The 17,899-nt window shown below is 34.4% G+C and overlaps 1 protein-coding gene across 3 annotated transcripts in view; it reads left to right on the top strand.

Annotated features, from left to right (window-relative positions):
• ATPCL (ATP-citrate synthase) overlaps positions 1–17,899 on the top strand; it is a 555,953-nt gene that overhangs the window by 374,600 nt on the left and 163,454 nt on the right. The window lies entirely within an intron of this gene.

Below are 17,899 nucleotides of genomic sequence, written 5' to 3'. Positions count from 1 at the left end.
CTATTTCCTGGAGTACAGTGCCATCAATGTGATACACAGCTTGTAATCTGTTTATCCCAAAATGCATAACTTTACATTTTTCAACATTAAACTGACGCCCGTTATCTTTTGCCAAAATACTGACAGCCTATTTAAATCGTCCTGTAATTTCTATCTAATTTTGCATCATCAGCAAACAACTGAATATCTCCTTTCAGGTTATTTCCTGTATCATTTATGTACAAATTAAACAGCAATGGTCCCACTAGTCACCTGTTTTTGCCTTGATTCTGCCCCCTGCATATACAACTTTTTGATATCTGTCCAGCAGCCACCCTCTTATCTTATTCCCTTAACCAATGTTAATTTGAGTAACAGAGTTCCATCTGGTACCCTGTCAAATGCCTTTGCAAAATCATTGTTTCTGTTTCCTTTATCTTTCCTTTATGTTACTCTATTATAAAAAGTTAGTAAATTACTAAGGTGTGACTGACCCTTTACAAAGCCATGTTGACCCTCATACAGTATCATATTTTTTTCTACCCATTCTTGAGCTCTCTTTTTTTACCAGTTTTTCTAGTACTTTTACCACCATGTCTGAGATACTGATTGGTCTATAATTTGCTACTGTAGTCTTAGAACCTCACTTATGCAAAGGAATTATTTTGCTTTCTTTCCATTCCCTTGGAACTCTTCCAGAGCAGAGACTTAAAGAGTTTAGTTAAAGGTGTTGCTAGTTCCCCTGCACATTCTTGCAAAATCCTTGCTGATATCCCATCTAATCCCACAGTTGTATTTACATTGAGATTCTGCAATATCCTAAGAACCTTCAATTCATCCACCTCTGTTTTCCCATTCGTGTCTGTCATATAGATTAAAGCAATAACCTCACTAGGATGATATATCCTTTCAAAGTGACAACTCAGTAATTCAACTATTTTATCTGCTTCTGTCTCCTCATGACCATCATCACTCATTAAGGTTAAACTTCCATAGTCATTCTTCCTCTTACTTGCCACATAATGAAAGAACTCTTTGAAATTTCCTTTGGCCCGCTTGGCTTGATTTTTCTCATAATCTAATTTTGCCTTCCTTGCCATGCCAACTTTCTTGCCTGAGCTTTGTACTGTTCATGAGTTTGCTTGGTCACCTTTCTCTTTATGTACTCTCTACAGCCTTTTCTTCTTCTGCACCTCGTGTTAATGATATTACTCATCCATCTAACTCCTACCCAATATAATCCTCATTACCCTAGGAATACAATTTAATACTGATTCCTCTAGATGACCTTCATCTATATACCATACACTACTAACATCCTTACCCTGCAGTATTTTTTTGTTATGGTACAGATTTATGCTTCTTCCTAAGCATGTCATAATTACCTGCCTTGTAGTTCCACAAATACTCCTTCTTATTAGAATATTATTCATGTTTTACAATCTCCCAAGTCAAGACCATGGTTACTTTCACCAATTGGAGGCAAAGTTATCACCTTGGTTATGGATAGCTCTTCTGATTCAATGACCAGGTCCAAATACTCTCCCACTCCTAGTCCCTTCCATCACATACTGCCTTAAATAATTATCTCTTAGCAGGTGTATAAATTCTGTTTCCTTCCTGCCATGTGATCTTTCTTCCTTCCAGTCTTTATTTCCATAGTTGAAGTCCCTCATAATAATCACTCGACCTGTACTCATTCTACTAATTTGGTGATGCATGTCTTCCAGATCATCTGTGGAACTAACTCCCTGGCCTATAGCAACAACCAACTGTATATTTTGTCTCACTTTAATCTCACACCAGATTGCTTCACATGAAACATCACAGTAATGTGGATGTCGTGATATACAATATCACGTTGAGACATCCAGTGCATTAATGAACTTATTACAGTGAGGTTCCTCAGTGTAATAATAAAGATATCAAGTGAACTCCTGTCTGTTCCACAGTATTTGCTCTATATGGTTGTAACCTGAACATTTTTAAGGTGGACTCAAAATTAACTATTTCATTAGATATATTTTCTGGGAAAATTCCCATACTACTCCTCTTAAACACTATTATTATAATTACAGCTATTATAGCCTGTTTTTGTTTAGGAGTGTCCCTTATTTTAAATACATTGGCTATTATTACTCAAAAAAGGGTATATATATTTTAGGGCATTATGGGTGAGTAGAGAAGGCAATTGTAGCAGAATAAAAGAAGTGGAAACATTTTGTACATACCTTGTTTTTGTTTTGATACTATGATGTCTTCCAATTTCATGATCCTGCTGAAGGTTGTTTATAGCGGGGGGGGGGTTACAAAACCCGGGTTTCCAAATTTATTTTTCCTGCATCAAAACACTGCTCCCTTCCACCCCCACCCCACCCCCTCGCTATAAACAACCTTGAGCAGGATCGTGAAATTGGAAGACATCCTAGTATCAAAACAAGGTATGTACAAAATTTTTCCACCTCTTTTATTCTGATATAATTGCCTTCTGTACTCGCCCATAATTCCCTAAAATATATATACCCTTTTTTTGAGTAATAATAGCCAATGTATTTAAAATAAGGGACACTCCTAAACAAAAACAAGCTATAATAGCCGTAATTATAATAATTAACTATTTCAGAAATGAAATATGGAAAAAAAAGACCTATTTTTGATTCAGTTTAGTCACTAATCATCTATTTCATCTGTTAAGTAACTTGAAATAGATGAAACAGTCTTTTCTAAACCTGATTTTAGGTGAGTTACACAGAATGTGTAAGCACTGTTAGATTTGTTTTGTCTATCTACCTCCATATGGATGAATGAACAGAACAAATCTTGGACTTGGGATGGACAGATTTCATTCAATTTCAGTATTTGGAATTTTTAGTAAAATTTGATGTATCAACTTGGTTTTCATTATGTACTTGGATTATCAGGTGGCAATGTTTTAAAACTGCTGTTTTATTTTGTTATTCTTTTTTAAAGCACATCCTCCCTCCCACAAAAAAAAAAAAGAAAAAAAGTTGTTAATGTGTGGTACTTTACTACTTTGGGTGAACTGAGAGTTAATGTAATCCAGCAAACATGAACATTTTCAAACCAATTCAGGACTAGTAATCAGGTGGATAGTTCTCTCACACTGAGCACTGAAAATCATCTATTACCCAATAAAATCATCTCTCACTCTAGCAAACTCAGTGGTTCTTAAGAATAGTTTATTATAGTGAAGTTCTTTTAGTGTAGCATTATACCAGTACAGGTTTGATTGAAACTTTTCTGCACTTTGTTATATTGAGCTAGTTTGTTATGATAGTGTTTGGTATTCTGAGAGGTAGCTGATCTGGATGAATAGAACTTAATAGGATGTGTTCTTTAGGATATATGCTAGAATATATATGTGTAATTATTCCAATCTAGGTTTAATTCAGATAATTTTTCATTAACAAAACTTTGAAGTGACAATAATAATTTTACACTAGCTAGATAGAAGTTGATATTTATGATCTGTTTTAAAATTTATTGTGGTATATCAGCTTTGATTTCAGTCATACTGTTAGTAGTGATAAAATTAAGCAAAATGGAATTATTTGTAAGTAGTATAAAAAAAAAAAGTTGGACATTTCTTAAAACCATCATATAAATTTTGACACACTTCTAAAAAAATACCACTATTTGATAGAGCTTTTTTGAATATATATTTGTGACAGACATCATAATAATGGTTGCAAAAACAATGAAAATATATTAATAATTAAATTTATTCTGAGCAATTTTAGCTATGTTGTATGTAAATTATTATATAAGTGCCTGTTAACTACATTTGGTCGTATGTATTGAGTGTAGTTCAGAAGAGCAAAAGGAGGCCACACATTTTGAGATATATTCTCTGCCCAGTTTATATGTTTTGAATGGGCTGGAATCCAGTGTTTTCCATATGAACATATCTTCAGTAGGAAATGTCCTTAATGATCTTTTCCCATTCCTGATAGCATCTGTTGCTCTTCTGATTATAGTGAAAAGTTGCTATTAAAGGCAGCAATTAGTAATATTGAAAAAACTTGTAGTTTTATAAATATTATATTGTACCAGGACATTAAAAAAAAGGGGGGGGCTCATTTTTTCTTTGACTTCCGCATCACAGAATCTGATGGCAAGATATGAGAGTCAAAGAATAGATTGCAACCATTCACTAATTAATATTATATTTTAAAAATCTCCAAATCCTTATTGAAGTATTATTGATTACAAATGTCAGTTTTCGATTGGCATGTGATTTCAAAAATTGTAGCATGGATGTTATCTGCAATTACATGAAGTTACCAAAATAGCAACAAATTGATCTGGAATAATGGACAAATTTCATCCTTTCAGAAATTTTTCTTTATATATAAGATTGTATGGGAATGATTCAAACATGGCTTGGTCAATGCAAAGAACTACGTTAAATCCAAAGTGATGTAATATGAATCATGGCATTGGTGAGACATAGTGTGTCTCACCAATGCTATGAAAAAAATCCTAGTTAGAGGAGAGGTTGTTCAGCATATAGTAGAATTATACTGTGGACGAATAAAAAGTTGAGGATGGGGGTGGGGGAAAGAAAGATTGGAGGTCTGCAAATTGTATACTCTTTAGGAAACAATTTGATGGAAACTCTTCTAAAGACAGGTGGTAGAAGGAATGAATGCAGAGCATGAAAAACTTGTTCTGGGAGATTGGAATCGAACTGTCAAGTGTTGAATATCCACTGCTCTTGTGTTAACAGAAAGAACTCTGGCCTAAATACCAATGCCACTTCTTTAGTGACCATGGAAATATCTGTAAAAAATGCAAATAGCAGCTAAACATGAGAGGGGGGGGTGTTGAATTGGTGAGGGATAGGCCAGTGATGAAACTGACTATTTTTTTGTGCTGAATCCAGAATGTAAGCTCTTAGAGGCATCCCAGTATGGGGAGAGTATTTAATGGTTGGACAGAATTCTGATTTGTATAAAGGTAACAGTGTTATTCATGGGTAATGCTACTACCTGAAACCAAAGAGGAAAATCTAATTTTTTAAATGTTGAGAAGACTAATTGGATGGGTGTGTATAAGTTTCATGCCTCATATGGGAGTAGATAAAAACAGTGAGGGGGTTAGGATTGTTTCAAGAAGAGAAATCTCATCTTATCCATGGTTAGTGTCTTATTAAAAGTAAGATTTGAAGCAAAGTTTTTTTTTGAGAAATAAGAGGATTGAGATTTGCAAGCATTTGATCTTATGGTTGTCAAAATATGGGAGATCAGAAGTAGAGTTGTAAAAACAGTTGTAGTGGTTTTAGTGATCATGTGTAGCGCAATGATCATATGTCAAATGAGAAAGAGGAATACAGTGTATTATCATTAGAATAGCAGATTGAATTCTTAGTTAATTTGAGAAGATCATGGATAGAGAAAGAGAGTAGGGAAATCTGAGCTCGGTGATATTGTTAGCATTAATTGTAAAATTTTGAGAATGAAATTCCTTTTCCATTTTAAGCAAATAATTCTATATTTGTCTTATATATATATATATAATTAGTTTACATTTTTTATTATCAACCGATTTTGATGCAAATCTCTTAGAATGAAGAACAGATTAAAATGATTTTTTATTTTGTTCTAAGAGAAAAAAAAATTAAAATATATTAAAAATAATAAAACTAACCAGAAAATACTTTTGGCAGATTTTTTGAGTTTATCAGAAGGATCTCAGCTCAATTGCTTGATTCAATTTATGCAACTCACTTGAGATCCTTATTATATAGTTCATTATGTAGTCAACAGCCAACTTTAACAAACTAGGAAAATTAATTTTCATGAAAAGCCATGTTTAAAAAAAAAACACCTTAGGTCTAAAGATTTCCAGCTTGTTAACTTTTGGCCCACCAGTGTACTATAATATTCAATTTTCCAATCTTTCATGAGTATATACAGGATGTTCGGGATAAATTTGACAGTTTCGTAAGGAAAAAGAAAATCTTCTTTGTATCTATTAAATTTAATGAATTGACAAAAAAACATTACAGGCAGAGTTAATTACAATACTATCAACAAGATTTACTCAAAATAACCACCATTAGCATCGATCACAGCTTCAATTCTGCTTCGGAACCTCGAACAAGCTGATGCTACAGTCTCCCTGGGAAGGGCCGCAAAAACTGTTTTAATTTTATCCATTAACTGGGCTTTTGTATTACTGGAAGTGCGATTGGTGTCTTTTTCAACTGCGCCCCATACAAAATAATCCATGGGGTTAAGGTCTGGGGAGTTTGGAGGCCAAACATTTGGACTGGTGAAGTCGTAGAAATTTTCAGACAAACCATTTTTGACTTTTCCCAGAGGTGTGGCAAGGGGCCGAATCCTGCTGCCATACATACGGCCTACCATTGGCTACCCTTGTTATCCAGGGCTTGACTACAGTTAGCAACTCCACGAACAAAGCCCGAATTCCAATGCCAGGGTTCTTCAACACCTGTTCCTGCAGATTTGCGAGGAATTCTGCTGTATGAACGCAATCAGATCGTCTGCTAGGGATCTTTCTTCTTGCTACATCCTCGTAGTCACCATTGCAAGTCTCTAGTTCATGCCTGATTGTTTTTACTGTATTCAGGGAGCATTGGGCAGCAGTCGTAATATCCTTATTTTGATGGCGGGCACGAATCATCATGATACAAGTTATTCTCTTCCATGATTCAGGTGGGTTCCAGCTATCCATCCTTTCTGACATCTTGTATATGAATGAAGAAGGGTCCAAACTTTTAAATGAAGAGAAGTGTGTGTTAATACATGTAACTTACGGAAAAATATAATTAATTATAAATATGTCAAATTTATCCCGAACACCCTGTACTTATTATTGGGCAAAGACAACATTTATAAATATTTTTGTGAAATGAGACTGCTTCCAGCTCAAACAGAACTGCTTATAATCCTATTCTCAGAATCAACTTTGAATTACCACCATTAAAAATTAACAGAATCATTTGCTACATGATGTTCATTTGTAGCATATGTGAAATTTTATCATTATTACACATAAAAAAATTATAATAATTTGTAGTAAAAATTAGTTTATTACAAACAGTTACCAGTAAAAGTGTCTGGTTTTAATGCTATTTTTGTGTATTAATTTAATGTTTTACTTTTTAACCATGAAATTTTGATATTCATTTCTAAAGAAAAGAAAATTCTATTAACTTGTAGTTGTTTGTTTGAAACTGCTTTCACATTTTCTACTGTGGCCAAAGTTTCGTAAGTCAATTTGTTTGTTTGCTTTTTGTTTTATTTTAATCCTTGGGTATAGTTTTTAACTATCATCTATCAACCACTTCAGTTAAAATATATTTTTAGTGATACAGTTTACAGTTATATGTTGCATTTTATTATTCCATTTAGTCATAAAGCATAAGATTTATTTCTCCTTATGTGTATGATGTTTGAAATGTGTATGCATTCATATTCTCTGCCCTTGTCACTCCATGTATATATAGACATGAAAACTAAAACCGAATAAAGAAAACATTAGTTATCGTAATTTAGTTTTGGATAATAGTATCATTAGGTGTAGTTTTTTTTTTTTAGTGTATTACAGAAAATATTGAGTTCTTTTGTCTGTCTACTATGTGAAATGCTTTGTAGGACTCTGGATGGTGAGATTTTACCTGAATTTGAAATACAAAATTTCATTGATCTGTTTTAATTTTGCTTCGGTCAAACTATTTGAAGGGACACAAAGAATGTAAGATGTGCTCAAATTATGTATAGTAAAAATCTCATTTTTATTGGCAAAATTTTTGGCAAAGCTGTTTGAACTGACTTTAATAATTCTTTATCAGGTGGATGGAATACAATGAAATTTGATATTTAGGTTCTCTGTTGCAGACTGCTTTCAGTTTTGGTTTAGATTAGACTAGTTTGTGTTAGGGTAGTACAAAATTATATCTTAACTCAAAAGTGAGTCAAAATTTAATAAAATGCATTGCAACTCTTTAGACACTTTTCTACAACCCATAGATCTTCTGGTAAGCTTTGTAGTCTTACTCTTTACAAATATCCCCTTGGCAGATATAATTCAATTACTTCATAAAGACTTTCCTCCTGATATTGTAAAATTATTTGGCTTTGTGATTAATTCAGGATAGTTTAGCTGCCAGAACAGCTATGGGGTCTCCCCTTTTCCCCAACTCTTGCTAATTGCATTATGGAACATTTCAAACAACATATTGTAGCCATTTATTTACGTAAACTATTGGTTGGTATAGTTCGCCCACCGTTTCCAGGTCCCTGCTTCGCGTCTTTCCAAGAATAGTCGATTCATGCTGAAGAGGAGAAAAAAATGAAGGACGTCCGAATTGGTCGCCAACACGCGAAATCACGTGCTTTATAGGTAAAATTTTCCAACTGTTATACAAGCAACATAGTTAACTACAATAATCATAAAAGAGAAGTTAATTTTCCGACCAGTAATAATAAACAACTCATCCCACTATACGGACTGATTACCCTATTATCGGAATGGATTCTTCTTTTTCTGAGATGCGCAGAAGTGTCGAGGGACCTCAAATCGGTGGGCGAACTATACAGATACGTCAATGTGTTTGCTGTATGGAACTCCTCCTTATCTGATTATGAATTTCTTGAAAATGTTATTCAATAAACTCAGTCAAATTTACCCTGGAAGTAGAAGATAACAATTATCTTCCTTTTATGGATGTTCTCATTCTATGTTAACCAAATGGTAGTCTACAGTTCCCAGTATATAGAAACCAACTCATACTAGAAAATACATTGATTCAAACTCTCATCATCACAGATTCTCTTCTAAACAAAAACTGTTTATTATCAGAACTACTTTTATCTCTAATGGTTATAATGCAAAAACTATATTTAAAAAAAAAAAAAAAAAATTCAATATTTATTGATGAATTATATTCATCCTAACCAGCCTCATGAAGAAATTATCAGAATTTGTATTCCATATGTTAATTGATTTTCAGAAAAAAATACTAAGAATACTTTGATAGATTAATTTACATCTCTTTCTTATCTCCCCTAAAAGACAAATATTCTCCTCTTTCTTCTTCTTTGTCTATGATCTCTTGTGCTTTTAAGCGTTGAGATTTTGCCAAAGAGATTTCCATGCCATCCTGTCCAAGGCTTGTTGTTTTGCTTCTTTCCAGTTAATTCCCTTCTTTTCCAATTTTTCTTTAATTTCCTTTTGCCAACCTTTCCTGGGTTTGCATATGTTTCTTTTTCCTATTTTCTGGCTTTCATATACACTTTTTGCTATTCTTCCTTCTTCTATTTGATTAAGATGTCCAAGCCACCTCATTTGGGCTTGTTTTATGGTGTAATCAAATCCTCCCCTTTCTTATCCTGGAATTTACAGAATCCTCTACTCTTATGGCTTAGGGACAAACTGGTCATTCTGCACAAATTTGGAAATATTAGGAATACATTCCTAATGTTTCCCTAATTCCAACCAATCAGGTTTAGCATGCTATGCATTATCTATAAAACACGGGATTCAATGGAACAAAAAGTGTTACACAAAATTTATTTTCTTTTGGAAAGACTGTACAAAGAAAGGTGTGAAACGCACATTCACAATCCAAACCTGAACAAAAATAATTGCTTAAAAACTTTCTCAATTTTGAGAAGTTATACTGACTAATATTCACCATTCATGTGTTCCTTAATTTGTAATTAATTTTTTTATTTAGATTTAAAAATTTATTAACTTAATTATTTTAGTAATTGATTTGAATATCTATTAATGCAGATGGAGCTATTTTCATGCAGCCGATAGTGCACATGATATGACTTATTTTCAGTTGAATTGTTCTATTTTTTTTTTTTTTTTTTTTTTTGTGTGTGTTTCCTATAATTGTATTGACAATGGCTATGAAACTTACCTGAAAATTTTGCAAATAAAGACATTTAAATTAAACTTAAGTGATTCTGGTGATATTGAGGAGGGTTATGAAAATGAATTAACCTCCAAAGCAGTGAAGTTAAAGCAGATTATCAGAGATATGATGCGAGAATTACAGAAAATCGAGAGGCATTTGGATGAACATAAAAAGGAAAAGAAAGTTAAGCAGCAAAATAAGAAACAAAGTACAAAATCAGGTAAGGAATGTTGTTGGTAAAAAGAAGGGTGTTATTTGGTATGGCAACTATCATAAAACATGCTGTTGATGAGCGGGTTATAATGTCAAGTTTTCTAGGAGCAAAAATTAAAAATGTGGCACATGCAATTCAAAAACAGAAAAAAGTAAACAAGATCGTAATTGTAGTAGGTACTAATGACTAGCTTGTGATAAGTTCACTGTGAGAGAGGACATGAAAGGGTTGTTGAAAGAGGCAAGAGTGAGAAAGCGAAAATAGTAAGTATATTACTTCGATATGATAAAAATGAATTAAACAGAATGGCTATGATGGCAAACGATTCAACACATAGGATGTGTAGAAGAAATGGATGCAAGTTTTTGGATGTGTGGAGCGAGGTTGAGGAAAGATCAGATTTATATAAGAGGAATGGTCTACACCTGAATGTGTTTGGTATCGAGGTCCTGAAAAACTAATAATCTAACGGATCTAACACAGAGAGTCAGGGAAACTAAATCATGATGGGAGGATGAATGTAAGACCAACAATGTTATGTAACTGTGTTAATGATGGGAATGAACATTTATCATGGAAAGGATTATGAAGAGAGAGAGAGAGAGAGAGAGAGATTTTGAATTTGTGTTTGCCTGGTTTAGCCCATCAAATGTGTGCAAGATGTCTACATATATAAAGCACTAGTGAAGAACAGAGATCCGCAAATTGTCCAACTGTGCCACACAGACTACAGACAAGAGGAAATATAAAAGAACATGCAGGTAGCTTATTATATCTGTACATGAATGCTAGGAACATCAGAAACAAAGGGATAAAGTCTGTTCCCTTGGTCAATATTTTGGAGCCATCAGGTTCTAGGCAATAGTGAGATCAGAATCAGACATACTGTAACAGGTATGGAGTATAAAAGGTACAGTAATTTTAGGAAGGATAGACTGGATAGGAGAGAAGGGTGTGTACTGCTAATAATAACAGATGACTTGAATCCAGTTAGTGTTGAAACCTATGATTGTAATACCAGTAACAGTTTTTCACATGGCAGTGAGTTTGAAACCATCTAGTACGAGGTGGAATATAACAAGATCAAATACACAGTGGATGTTGTTACAGGACCTTGTGGATCAGTTGCTGGTTAAGAAGTGCATCACCAAATAAAGAGGATGGGCACAAAAAGAGTAATCATAATGTTGGACTTTAAATATCCAAACATTGATTGGGTAGCAGTAAAATCTCATGAGAAGAATGAATTAAACTGAATTTATTGAGCTGTTTTGAGTCAGTTTCTCAAGCAGCAAATGACAGAAGGAACTTGAGGTCAAAGAGCATTAGATCTGATTATAGTCTCAGAAGTTGTTTCAGTCTTAAAGACTTAACTATTCTGCCTCCAGTTAGTGACAGTGATCAGTACTCACTTGGGAAGTGATTAAGTTTAAGTTACATTCAGAAAAGGTTACATGCTGTGAACTCCAAAGCAGGATTATGACCAACTGAGGAGTCTACTGAGTTCAGTGGGATGGTATCAGTTACTGGATGGGAAGAATATCGACAGTGAATGGGAAGCATTTTAAAAATATTTAAATGATGCAATATCAAAATGTGTCCCGAGAGTCAGAAGAATAAATAGGGTAGGAGTCAAATGTATATGCAATCTTATTAAGCAAGAGATTCATAAGAAACAAATGATGTGAAAAGAATACCATGTGCATAAGGATGATGTCCATTATGAAAATTATAAGCAGCATGCTAGAATAGTCACAACTGTTGTATGGAAAGCTAACTCGTATGTATGAAAAGAAACTAGCTCTGCAAGCTAAAGACAACCCACAAGAATTATATTGATATATTGCAAGTAAAGGAAAGAATAACTCTTCTGAATGCAGATGGCGTGAGGGTTGACAGATGCAGAAGAGGTTGTTCTGGTTGGCCAAGTGGTTAGCATATCTGCTCTCCAGCCAAAAGGCTGTGGGTTTGAATCCTGCCGTGGGTATGGATGTTTGTGATTGCCTGTGAAAATACTAATGGTGGTGGGCAGTAGATGGTGTTGGTGTGGATGATGTAGTTCGCTGTAGTTGGTGGATTGAGTGGCGAAGATGGAGAGTAGAGTTGTAGAGTAAGTGCCCTCCCTCGATGAGTCCTTGGACTCCTTGGAAGTGTCACGTAATAATAATAAACTGAGTGCCAATTTTGCTAAAAGTTATTGACCTGATGTATGCAACATTGAATGCATCCTCTTCACTGTATGAAGAAACTCAGGTGTATGAAGAGAAGATATTAGAGCTGTAGTATAAACTGAATAAGAATTCAGCAATATGGACTGATGGGATATTAGCACAGCAGGTGCTAAAGGAGAGTTCAGCTGAACTGGCTATTCCTTTGACCAGGCAATATAATTTGAGTCTGAGAACAGGGAAGATTCCAATCCTGAAAGCATACATCATGAAAGTCTGAGAACAGGGAAGATTCCAATCATGGATTAGCATACATTCTTTCCATTCTCATGCATTTTATGCATCGATCTTTGCACAAGGGTGGTGCAAAGATCGATGTATCCAACTCTCAATCAATCTGTATCTGAGGAGTGGTGGTGAATGAAGATTTTGGAAAAATTGGTTAGGGCTCACATTCAGAAATGGGTTGACAGTGAATCTCTACTTTGCAATGAAGAGCATTTACTAAGGGAAGGTCATGATTTAGCAGCTTGCTCACATTCTGTAATAATGTTACCATTGAACTAGACAAGGAGAATGGCTACACCATGATACTTTTGAATTTTGCTAAGGCTTTTGACAGAATACTGTTGGAGAGACTGTTGCATAAATTAGAGAATATATGTTTGAATTACAAAATATTAGCATGGAGAAGGGGATAGCTGCCTCACAAATATTAAAAAAAAGTGGTATACGGGGTGGGAATTAGGAAGATTTAAGGTATCAGTCCTTTGTCACTCTTATTCAAACTGTACATTAATGCTTGGCAAGGGTTTGACCCACAATATACAGCTATATGCTGATGATATGCAGTACTTGCAAAATGATTTAAATAGGCTAGATTGTGGGCACGGGAAAATGGATGCCAGTTCAGTCTCAAGTGTTAGTAAATTTAAAGTCATGCACTTTGGCACGATTAGATATCCAATGTCGTATTAGATCAGTGGGATGATGTTAGAAGAAATGGATCAGGCTTGGGATCTTGGAATGTTGGTAGATAGTAAGTTGAAGTTCAGAGGCCATGTAGCAAAGATTTCAAATACAACTCAATAGATAATCGAAATGCTGAAATGAACTTCCATATGTAAAGATAAGGATGTCATTTTGTCCTTTATACAAGGCCTTGATAAGACTTCACTTGGACTATTGTGTGCAGATCTGGTTTACATTGAGATTTTGATACAGTGGAGAGAGTACAAAGGAGAGTGCTAAAATTGATATCAGGATTGAGGAATACTGATTATGAAGACAGATTGAGAATTTGTAGGCTGCAGACACTAGCAAACAGGAGAAAGAGGGAAGTGATATGATTGAGACTTACAAACTTCTGAAGGGGTCATCAGGATTTTAGTTGATGGAATTTTTCTTTTTTTGGACAAGAGGGGCATCCTTGAAACCTGAGAATGAATGCCGCTAAGAAGGGGATGAAGGCTAGATTTTTCTCTCACGGGGTGGTGCGCGATTGAAATGGATTGCCATTGGATGTATTATGTGTAAACATTGTGAATGAATTCAAGAATAAATATGATATCTGGTGCGTGTAGTATGTGGCCTTCCTCGATGAATCCCTAACTCCCTGGAGGTCTTTCTTAATAATAATATTTTATGGTAATAGCTTTGGTGTGGTGTCTCTTCTGGAGAGTTGTGCAGAGAGCCCTGTCATATAAAGTTTTAATAATTCCATACTTTTAGGGGAGGGGGATGACTGTTCGTGAATGTATCTGCCAGTGTGTGTCTGGGTTTTCTGTAAAGAATGCCAGGGATCCATCAAGACCGCATGTAATTAAAGTGTGTCTAGTGAGTGGAAACTGTGTTGTCATTTTCTTTTACTAATGGGAACTGAATCCTGGGGTGTTGATTGCTTAGGTGTCTTAAAAATATATGTTGAGAGCATGTAGCCAGATGAACACATAATCACAAATCATAGCCAAACAGTATGTTTATTAATTGAGCAAAGGTTAGAACTTTTTCTTGAGATGTGTTCATGATGAAATTAGCTAGGGATTGTGGGAAGAGAAAGCAGAGTCCTTGGCTGTCACCTCTATTTGTTTGTAGAATTTTCCTTGCCAAACAAAATAGCCAGAGTTCATAGTGAACTTAAACAATGCTAAAATATCGGTCGGAAATTTAGTTTGAAGGAGGTCTAAAGTTTCTTTAACTGGAACATTTATTAAACAGACAGGAGGCATCCATACTGACCATAATGCATCATGCTAGTTGTTAGAGTGTGAAGTTTTCTATACCGGCTTTAAAGTGACTGAGTTAGTTTTTTATCTGTCAGGGACTGTTGCCAGTATATTGGGAAAGCACTTTTGCTAAATATTTGGCCTTTTATGTGGGTGAATCAATGACATCTACAATTTGGATACCTACAAATATTAACTGAATTTATTTTAGTTAATATATTATTCTACACTGTAATTCCCTTAAAAAATGCAACTATGAATAGTCAACTTATAGTCTTACTACCAGCTATATGGTAATCCCTTTGCACTGATATATCCAACTTTTGATTTATCAGTATCTCTGGAGCAGTTGGAAAGATTTTGAAAAAGTTGGTTAGGACTTCCATACAGAAATGGGTTGACAGGAATTCTATACTTCATGATGAACAGCATAGGTTTACTAAGAGAAGATCATATTTTAACAATTTTCTCATGTTGTATAGTAAAGTTACCACTTAGTTAGATAGTATATTCATTTGGATACACCATGATACTTTTGGTCATTAGAGAAAATTATATTGGATCATAAAGTATTAGTGTGGATAAGAGGATGGCTATAAAAAAACGGTATATGGGAGAAGTGAGTCTGCATGATTTAAGGAAATCAGTGGTGTATCACAAGGATTATTCTTTGGTCCATTTTTATTCAGTCTGTGTATTAATGACATTGTAAAGGATTTGACAGGAGACATACAGCTATTTGTTGATGATGTAAAGATAGGCAGGGTAATCAGGAATGCAGCTGATATGCAGTAATTTCAGAATGATAGTAATAGGTTGGAATTGTGAGCATGTGAAAATGGCTATTAGTTCAGTGTTAGTAAATGTAAAGTTATGCATTGTGGTGTGATGAGATATCCAATGTCATATTATATTGGTGAGATTATGCTAGAAGAAACTGGTCAGGTTATGGATCTTGGAGTTTTATAGACAGGAAGTTGAAGTTCACAGGTCATAGAGCAAAGATTGCAAATACAATTCAGAAGATAATTTCAATACTGAAATGATTATGTAAAGATAAGTCATTTTGCCTCTCTACAAAACCTTTATAAGACTTCACTTGGACCATTGCACTCAGGTCTCCTGGTTTCTGTGGTGATTCTAATACAGTGGAGAGAGTGCAAAGGAAAGTGTCAAAAATGATATCAGGTTTATGTATTATGAAAACAAATTGAGAATTTATGGACTGCAGACACTAGCAAACAGGAGATGGAGGGGTGATATGAATGAGACCTACAGACTTCTGAAAGGGTCATACAGGATTTCAGTTGATGGATTTTTCAATTTATGGAGGGTAGAGAAAGGATGAGAGGGCATCCTTGGATGCTGAGAATGAATGCCATGAAGAAAAGGGTGAGAGCTAGATTTTTCTCTCATAGTGGTGTATGATTGGAATGGATTGCCATTGAATGCTTCCTTGTTAATATGTGGCCTCCACGATGAGTCCTAACTCTTGTGGTCTCTCTTAATAATAATAATAATTTATTCTGTAACCAAATGTGGGGGGGGGGAGGACTTTCCACAACTATCTTGCAAATTTGTGCACATCATCTTTGATCTTTGTGTGAACTTGTAGGGATTTATCCATATCCTGAGTAGAAAGCCAAAAGGTACTTAGCAACTTATTAGCTTTTCCATTTCTCCAAATTTTCCCAAAATATTTTGATATATCTTGATATTCATTTCCTATTATAATATTTAAATATTAAACTAGAACTGAATTTGTATTTTCTTTATGCTAACTACCTTCTAATGACTTGGAAAAAAAGTTCTACTTCTTTTATTAGTTGAACCTTCTTTGTGTCCATAGGCAGAAATAAGTCTCATTGTACATTTTCCCATTTTGATGCCCATATTACTCTACTCAAAATTCCCTGCCATTGCACTGTTGCCAAAGTAGAACATCTTATAGTTATTTCATAGTATCCCACCTGTTTCAGTTTTCTTAGTATCAGCAACAATTGTCTCCATGATGCTTCTCTAATTCTTTGGCAAGTTGCACATCTCTGCCATTAATTATCCCATTGATAATGTCTTATCAGTTTTTCTGATGGTGAATTTGTTCCAGCAAGTTACTTTTTGCTGATCATCTTGGTTCCCCAACAAACACAGTTGGAAGTCTTGTTTTACAATGATACCCCAGCTGATATGACATGAATAATGTTATAGTTTAAGCCAATACAATTTAAGTCAGTTACAGTTCGGTATACATTCTGAGACTTAATAACTTTATCTGACCCCCCCACACAAAAGATCACAAAACTTGTAGCATACCAGTGATATGTGTGGACAGTGAACTGGGTACATCATGAAAATGTCAGAATTGAGGTATTATTTCTGGGAAAATTTCCATGTTACTCCTTTAAAATAAACTATTTAATGTCAGAATTGATATTAGCATTAGATTTGACCAGACAGTATTCTCATAGGTTAAAATTCCAATGATAACAGCGAGTAACAAAAATGAATTCACTCTAAAAAATATGTTGAAAGATCTGAATTCCTTCTTTCTGTAATACCCTATAAATATTTTAGCTCTTGTTTCAGTATTGTGAAATATCTTCAGGAGCATTGATTGCTCTTTTTACTTCACTGCTTAGAATAGATATACTTCTGCTGCCATTACCCTTTAATGTACCTTTAATGTATTTTTAGTCTATTCCCTTTAAAGATAGCTTCCTCTGTCAGGCAATTACTTAAGCCAATAAATTTATATAGTCTGGTGTCCTATCACAAACTTTTCTCCTCTTTGTTTTCGTACTCCTGCCATGTAAATAATTACATGCATTTATACTAATGTGGAGCTAACTATACATGCTATTTTGAATGATGTAAAAAAGTTACCTTTTGTCTAGATTTTGTTTTTGAATCATTAGAATTAAGAGCAGTACAATAGACATCATACAATAGACAAAAATACTGAAATAACCTCTTTTATATACTGGCCCAGTGATCAACTTTTCAACTAATAGACTTGGGTTTGAATACCATTATGGCCCAAAAATGATGGTCAAAAAATAAGAAATTATTATAGAAAGTATTTTTTGGGGGTTGGGGGGGGGGCGAATATTACTGGCTTGTATTTTTTAGGTACATTTATGAAGTCAAATATATTTTTATGAAATTCTTCTTTACCAGTCATGAAATCAGCAGTGGTTTATCCCATTTCAGGCTGGTGGCATGAATATTTGTAAAAGTGCCTGAGTGATGAATCTCATGGTGTGAGACTACCAACAGTTACTTTTCTAGAGTAGGATTTTGGATTATGTGATGACCTTTAACTCCACTGACAGTGCTATAAATATCTGACTTCTCATGGTGGGATTCACATTTAAAAAAAAAGCGTTTGCATGTGTGC

This window comes from Typopeltis vanoorti, chromosome 6 (genome assembly GCF_054136105.1).
Source record: "Typopeltis vanoorti isolate ZY-2024b chromosome 6, IOZ_Tvanoo_1.0, whole genome shotgun sequence".
NCBI classification, from domain to species: domain Eukaryota; kingdom Metazoa; phylum Arthropoda; class Arachnida; order Uropygi; family Thelyphonidae; genus Typopeltis; species Typopeltis vanoorti.
The sequence above is the reverse complement of the archived record's forward strand: the minus strand, read 5'-3'. Positions and strand labels throughout refer to the sequence as shown.